Source organism: Symphalangus syndactylus, chromosome X (genome assembly GCF_028878055.3).
Source record: "Symphalangus syndactylus isolate Jambi chromosome X, NHGRI_mSymSyn1-v2.1_pri, whole genome shotgun sequence".
NCBI lineage: Eukaryota > Metazoa > Chordata > Mammalia > Primates > Hylobatidae > Symphalangus > Symphalangus syndactylus.
The window spans coordinates 143,070,462-143,077,171 of NC_072447.2; positions in this window are offsets into that span (position 1 = coordinate 143,070,462).

Consider the following 6,710-nt stretch of genomic DNA (forward strand, 5'->3'; position numbering starts at 1 on the left):
GCGGTCCATCAATTTTGTTGATCTTTTCAAAAAACCAGCTCCTGGATTCATTAATTTTTTGAAGGGTTTTTTGTGTCTCTATTTCCTTCAGTTCTGCTCTGATTTTAGTTATTTCTAGCCTTCTGCTAGCTTTTGAATGTGTTTGCTCTTGCTTTTCTAGTTCTTTTAATTGTGATGTTAGGGTGTCAATTTTGGATCTTTCCTGCTTTCTCTTGTGGGCATTTAGTGCTATAAATTTTCCTCTACACACTGCTTTGAATGTGTCCCAAAGATTCTGGTATGTTGTGTCTTTGTTCTCGTTGGTTTCAAAGAACATCTTTATTTCTGCCTTCATTTCATTATGTACCCAATAGTCATTCAGGAGCAGGTTGTTCAGTTTCCATGTAGTTGAGCGGTTTTGACTGAGTTTCTTAATCCTGAGTTCTAGTTTGATTGCACTGTGGTCTGAGAGACAGTTTGTTATAATCTCTGTTCTTTTACATTTGCTGAGAAGAGCTTTACTTCCAACTATGTGGTCAATTTTGGAATAGGTGTGGTGTGGTGCTGAAAAAAATGTATATTCTGTTGATTTGGGGTGGAGAGTTCTGTAGATGTCTATTAGGTCCACTTTATGTAGAGCTGAGTTCAATTCCTGGATATCCTTGTTAACTTTCTGTCTCATTGATCTGTCTAATGCTGACAGTGGGGTGTTAAAATCTCCCATTATTATTGTGTGGGAGTTTAAGTCCCTTTGTAGGTCACTGAGGACTTGCTTTATGAATCTGGGTGCTCCTGTGTTGGGTGCATATATATTTAGGATAGTTAGCTCTTCTTGTTGAATTGATCCCTTTACCATTATGTAATGGCCTTCTTTGTCTCTTTTGATCTTTGTTGGTTTAAAGTCTATTTTATCAGAGACTAGGATTGCAACCCCTGCCTTTTTTTGATTTCCAGTTGCTTGATAGATCTTCCTCCATCCCTTTATTTTGAGTCTATGTGTGTCTCTGCACGTGAGATGGGTTTCCTGAATACAGCACACTGATGGGTCCTGACTCCTTATCCAGTTTGCCAGTCTGTGTCTTTTGATTGGAGCATTTAGCCCATTTACATTTAACGTGAATATTGTTATGTGTGAATCTGATCCTGTCATTATGATGTTAGTTGGTTATTTTGCTCGTTAGTTGCTGTAGTTTCTTCCTAGCCTCGATGGTCTTTACAATTTGGCATGTTTTTGCAGGGGCTGGTACCGGTTGTTCCTTTCCATGTTTAGTGCTTCCTTCAGGAGCTCTTTTAGGGCAGGCCTGGTGGTGACAAAATCACTCAGCGTTTGCTTGTCTGTAAAGTATTTTATTTCTCCTTCACTTATGAAGCTTAGTTTGGCGGGATAGGAAATTCTGGGTTGAAAATTCTTTTCTTTAAGAATGTTGAATATCGGCCCCCACTCTCTTCTGGCTTGTAGAGTTTCTGCTGAGAGATCAGCTGTTAGTCTGATGGGCTTCCCTTTGTGGGTAACCCGACCTTTCTCTCTGGCTGCCCTTAACATTTTTTCCTTCATTTCAACTTTGGTGAATCTGACAATTATGTGTCTTGGAGTTGCCCTTCTCGAGGAGTATCTTTGTGGCGTTCTCTGTATTTCCTGAATCTGAATGCTGGCCTGCCTTGCTAGATTGGGGAAGTTCTCCTGGATAATATCTTGCAGAGTGTTTTCCAACTTGGTTCCATTCTCCCCATCATTTTCAGGTACACCAATCAGACGTAGGTTTGGTCTTTTCACATAGTCCCAAATTTCTTGGAGGCTTTGTTCATTTCTTTTTATTCTTTTTTCTCTAAACTTCCCTTCTCTCTTCATTTCATTCATTTCATCTTCTATCAGCGATACCCTTTCTTCCAGTTGATCGCATCTGCTACTGAGGCTTCTGCATTCTTCGCGTAGTTCTCGAAACTTGGCTTTCAGCTCCATCATCTCCTTGAAGCCCTTCTCTCCATTGGTTATTCTAGTTATCCATTCTTCTAATTTTTTTTCAAAGTTTTTAACTTCTTTGCTATTGTTTTGAATTTCCTCTCGTAGCTCAGAGTAGTTTGATCGTCTGAAGCCTTCTTCTCTCAACTCATCAAAGTCATCCTCCATCCAGCTTTGTTCCGTTGCTGGTGAGGAACTGCGTTCCTTTGGAGGAGGAGAGGTGCTCTGTTTTTTAGAGTTTCCAGTTTTTTTGGTCTATTTTTTCCCCATCTTTGTGGTTTTGTCTACTTTTTGTCTTCGATGATGGTGATGTACAGATGGGTTTTTGGTGTGGATGTCCTTTCTGTTTGTTAATTTTCCTTCTACCAGACAAGACCCTCAGCTGCAGGTCTGTTGGAGTTTACTAGAGGTCCACTCCAGACCCTGTTTGGCTGGGTGTCAGCACCGGTGGCTGCAGAACAGCGGATTTTCGTGAGACCACAAATTCAGCTGTCTGATAGTTCCTCTGAAAGTTTTGTCTCAGAGGAGTACCCGGTTGAATGAGGTGTCAGTCTGTCCCTACTGGGGGGGTGCCTCCCAGTTAGGCTGCTCAGGGGTGAGGGACCCACTTTAGGAGGCAGTCTGTCCGTTCTCAGATCTCCAGCTGCGTGCTGGGAGAACCACTACTCTCTTCAAAGCTGTCAGTCAGACAGGGACATTTAAGGCTGTGGAGGTTCTCGCTGAGTTTTTGGTTGTCTGTGCCCTGCCCCCAGAGGTGGAGCCTACAGAGGCAGGCAGGCCTCCTTGAGCTGTGGTGGGCTCCACCCAGTTCGAGCTTCCTGGCTGCTTTGTTTACCTAAGCAAGCCTGGGCAATGGCGGGCGCCCCTCCCCCAGCATCGTTGCCGCCTTGCAGCGTGATCTCAGACTGCTGTGCTAGCAATCAGCAAGACTCTGTGGGCGTAGGACCCTCCGAGCCAGGTGCGGGACACAATCTCCTAGTGTGCCGTTTTCCAGGCCCATTGGAAAAGCGCAGTATTAGGACGGGACTGACCCGATATTCCAGGTGCCGTCTGTTTCCCCTTTCTTTGACTAGGAAAGGGAACTCCCTGACCCCTTGCGCTTCCCGAGTGAGGCAATGGCTCGCCCTGCTTCGGCTCGCGCACAGTGCACTTCACCGACTGTCCTGAACCCACTGTTAGGCACTCCCTAGTGAGATGAAACCGGTACCTCAAGCAGAAATGCAGAAATCACCCGTCTTCTGTGTCGCTGGGGCTGGGAGCTGGAGACTGGAGCTGTTCCTATTCGGCCATCTTGGCTCCACCCCCGTAATAAGTTTTGAAATTGGGAAGTGTGAGTGAGTCCTTGGAATTTGTTCTGCTTTTTCAAGATTTTTTTGGCTCTTAGAGGCCCTTTGCATTTCCATAAGAATGTTATGGAATGTTAAGAATGTTATGGGCCAAGTGCAGTGGCTCATGCCTGTAACTCCAGTGGTTTGTGAGGCTGAGGCCAGAAGATCACTCGAGGCCAGGAGTTTGAGACCAGCTTGGGCAACATAGTGAGACCCTGTCTCTACAAAAAATAAAAACAGCCAGGCATGGTGGTGCATGCCTGTAGTCCTAGCTACTCATGAAGCTAAGGCAGGAGGATTGCTTGAACCTGGAAATTCAAGGTTGCAGTGAGCCATGATCACACCACTGCACTCCAGACTGGGTGACAGAACAAAACCCTGTCTCTGAAAGAAAAAAAAAAAGAATCTTATGACTAATGTATTCATTTATTCAAAAAAGGCACCTAGGATATTTTGGCAGAGATTGGTGGACTCTGTAGATAATATGGGGGAGTATTACCATCCTAACAATAAAAAGTCTTTTAATCTATGGATGTGGGATATGCTTCCATTTATTTAGGTCTCCTTTAATTTTTTTCAACAATGTTTTGTAGTTTTCAGTGCACAAGTCTTACACTTGTTCTGTTAAATTTAGTCCTAAGTTTTTTTTCTTTTTGATGCTATTGTAAATGGAATTATTTTCTAAAATTCATTCTCAGATTGTTCATTGCTAGTGAATAGAAATACAAATGATTTTTGTATGTTGATCTTATATCTTGCAACTTTCCTAAATTCATTTATTAGCTCTAATAGTTTTTTTTTTAAATTTTGGTGTGGATTCTTGAGGTTTTTCTCAATATAAAATTATGTCATCTGTGAATATAAATAGTTTCACTTTTTCCTTTCTTACGTGGATTTATTTTCTCTCTTTTTCTTATCTAATTGTTCTGGAAAGAACTTTCAGTACAATGTCAAAGTGACAAATCAGACATCCTTGTCTTGTTTCTTATCTTAGGGGAAAAGCATTTAGTGCTTTAACCTTGAGTATAATTTTAGCTGTTAATAGGGTTTTTCATAGATGGCCTTTACTGGATTAAGGTTCTCTTCTATTCCTAATTTATGGAGAGTTTTTACCAATAAAGAGTCTTAGATTTTTACCAAATGTTTTGTTGTACATCTATTGAGATTATTGTGTTTTTTTCCTTTATTAATAGGATATATTACATTGGTTTTAATATGGTGACCCAATATGATAAATCCCACTTATTTATGGTGTGTAATCTTTTTTGTATGTTGTTGGATTTGGTTTGCTAGTATTTTGTTGAGGATTTTGTGTCTATTCATAAGGATTCTGGTCTGTAGTTTTATTTTCTTGTAATCTCTTTGGCATTAGCATTAGGGTAATACTGGCTTCGTATTAGTAAGTGCTCTCTGCTCTTCTATTTTCTTTTACTATTTTTTTTTTTAAAGACAGGGTCTTGCTATGTTGCCTTGAATGGAGGAGTGCAGTGACACTTCATAGGTACAATCATAGCACACTGCAACCTTGAATTCTTGGCCTCGAGGAATCTTCCCACCTTAGCCTCCCAAATAGTTGGAATTACAGTTGCATGCTACCCTCCCTGGCTTTTCTGTTTTTTGAAACAGTTTAAGAAATATTCATGTTAATTTTTCTTTAATCATTTGAGACTTTACTAGTGAATCTATCTGGTCTGGGCTTTTCTTTACTGAAAGTTTTTGATTACTGACTCAATCTCTGTACCTGTTAAATAACAACTCCCTTTTATCCTCTCTCCTCAGCTCCTGGTAACCACCATTCTATTTTCTATAGCTATGAATTTGAATATTTTGGATATATCAGTGTCTGAGTCTGTTTCTTGCTGCTATAACATAATACTATATAATGAGTAATGTATAAAGAAAAAACATTATTTCTCACCGTTCTGGAGGCTGGGAAGTCCAAGATTGAGGGGCCAACATCTGGTGAGGGCCTTCTTGCTGGGCCAGTTTATGCTTGAAAATGAGAGGATGGTGGGGGCAGGGAAATTCATCCTTTTATAATAAGCACACTGAGTGATAATGGCATCAATCCACTCATGAGGCCAGAGCCCTCATGGTCTAATCATATCTTAAGGGTCTCACCTCTTAATACTGTCACACTGGGGATAAAACTGTCAACACAAGAGCTTTGGGGGACACATTCAAACTATAGCACTCATATAAAGTGGCATCTTACTGTAGTTGTCCTTTTGTGACTGATTTACTTCATTTAGCGTAATATCCTCATGGTTCATCCATGTTGTAGTGTGTGACAGAATTTCCTTCCTTTTTAGGGCTGCATAGTATTCCACTATACTTATATTTATACTTATATTTTGTTTGTCCATTCGTCCATCAATGGACATTTGGATTGCTTCTGCCTCTTGGCCAATGTGAATAATGCTGCTATGAATATAAGTGCTATGGCTTGAATATTTGTCCCCTTCAAAACTCATGTTGAAATTTAACCCCAATGTAGCAGTATTGAGATATGAAACCTTTAAAAAACGATTGGGTCACTGTAGGCAGAGCTCTTATGAAATAGATTAATCCGTTCATGGACTAATGGATTATTGGGTTATCATGGGAGTGGGACTGGTGGCTTTATAAGAAGAGGAAAAGAGACCTGATTTAGCATGCCTATTCCCCTCACCATGTGATGGATGCACTATGCTACTTCAGGACTCTGCAGAGAGTCACCAACAGAAAGAAGATTTGTGTCCCAGCTCTTCCACCTCCTAGTTCTTACCTCTGGGACCTTGGGCCAGACCCCAAGTCTTTCTTGCCTCAGTTTCTTCATATATAAAATGCCGCTGATAATGGCATCTATCTCATAGGGTGCTTGGGAGGATTAAATGAAGTAATGTTTGGAGCATGCTTGGCACATAGTGATTAAGGTCTGACCCCAATCCACAAACCTCCAAGATAACCGACCTCCAGAACAAAGAGGACAGGTCCACTATGCCTTATCTGAAATCCTATGAATAGCACAAAAACACCATCCATAAAAGGAAAACTATAAACTATACTTCATCAAAATTAGGACGTGCAAAGAGGTTGAAAAAACAGTCTACTGTCTGAAAAGATCAGGAGAAAATATTTGAAAACCATATATCTGGCAAAGGACTAGGATCTAGGATATAAAAGGAACTCACAAAACTCGACAGTCATAACAAATAATTTAATTAGAAATAGAACATAAGACATGAATAGTCATTTTACTGAAGAGGGTATACTGGTGGCAAATAAACACATAAAAAGATGTTCCAGGCTGGGCATAGTGGCTTACACCTATAATCCCAGCATTTTGGGAAGCTGAGACAAGAGCATTACTTGAGCTCAGGAGTTTGAGACCAGCCTGGACAACACAGTGAAAATCTGTATATGTTTTTAAAGGTGAAAAAAAACTTTTAAATGGTGTTCCA